The sequence below is a fragment of the Camellia sinensis genome, chromosome 1, assembly GCF_055761805.1.
Source record: "Camellia sinensis isolate YWXY chromosome 1, ASM5576180v1, whole genome shotgun sequence".
In the NCBI taxonomy this organism is placed as follows: Eukaryota; Viridiplantae; Streptophyta; class Magnoliopsida; order Ericales; family Theaceae; genus Camellia; species Camellia sinensis.
The window spans coordinates 253,124,867-253,126,468 of NC_138961.1; positions in this window are offsets into that span (position 1 = coordinate 253,124,867).

The window sequence follows — 1,602 nt, forward strand, 5'->3', positions numbered from 1 at the left end:
AGCAAAGTGGAAGCATTCTTGTACGAGATACACGAAGGGGTGTGCGGAAGCCATCAAGGAGGAAGATCGCTAGCTTACAGGGCCATTTCGCAAGGATACTGGTGGCCATACATGCAGGCAGACTCAGAGAAATATGTGAAGAAGTGCGAGAAATGCCAAAAATTTACACACCAAATACATCAACCAACTAGAGAACTCCTACCATTGACCAGCCCATGGCCCTTTGCAATGTGGGGCTTGGACATCGTAGGACCACTTCCAACAGCACCCCGAAACAGGAAGTTCATTTTCGCAGCGACAGACTACTTCACAAAGTGAGTGAAAGCAGAAGCATTGGCATCAATCAAGGAAAAAGATGTGAAGAAGTTCGTCTGGCAAAATATCATTACTAGATTCGGCATACCTAAAGCCCTCATATCAGACAACGACACCCAGTTTGATGGCAAAATCTTTAGAAGCTTTTGTGAAGAATACAAGATAGAGTTCTACAATTCTACACCAGCATATCCTCAAGCAAATGGCCAAGCAGAGGCATCAAATAAGGTTGTCTTGGATGGACTGAAGAAAAGGTTGGAGAAGGCAAAAGGCAAGTGGGCGGAAGAACTTCCTCATGTTTTATGGGCTTACCGCACCACACCTCGACGTTCAATAGGAGAAACACCATTCTCCTTGGCCTATGGAATGGAAGCAGTAATCCCACTGGAAGTTGGCCTCCCCACAATTCGAAGCGAAAATTTTGATCCGGACTTGAATGGAGAAGCCATAGCATTGGAGCTTGACCTTGCGGAAGAAAGAAGAGAAAGAGCACTGGTTCACATTGCCTCATACCAACAAGAGTTATCCAGGAAATACAACAAAACGGTGCATCCAAGACAATTCAAGATCGGAGATTGGGTACTGCGCAAAGTGATGGGAAACACCTTGATACCAGGAGATGGCAAGTTAGGGCCAAATTGGGAAGGACCTTACAAAGTGGTCGGATTAGCTGGCAAAGGGGCATACCACCTGGAAGGTGAGGACGGCAAAGCCATTCCAAGGCCATGGAACACTACCAATCTCAAACTATTTTATTTTTAGTTTTTTTTTTTTTTACGAGTATGTGTAATTTTCCTTTCTCTCAATAAAACAAAGTCAATTCTTTTCAGCATAGTTATTTTTTGTATAAGATTGTATTAGTGAGTTAGGGACATCAACAGTAAGGTTGGCTAGAAAAACCAATCTATAGGTTGGCTGGATTAAACCAACACCCCTCCTAAGCCCAGGATAAGGATTCAGGTTGCAGGACGTTTGGACGGAATAACCAAACATTTTTATTCTAAGTTGGCTGGAAAAACTAACTTAGAGGTTGGCTGGATTAAACCAACACCCCTCCTAAGCTCAGGATAAGGATCCAGGCTGCGGGACGTTTGGTCGAAATAACCAAACACTTTATTCTAAGTTAGCTGGAAAAACTAACTTAGAGGTTGGCTGGATTACACCAACACCCCGCCTAAGCCCAGGATAAGGATCCAGGCTGCAGGACGTTTGGTCGGAATAACCAAACAATCTATTCTAAGTTGGCTGGAAAAACTAACTTAGAGGTTGGCTGGATTAAACCAACTC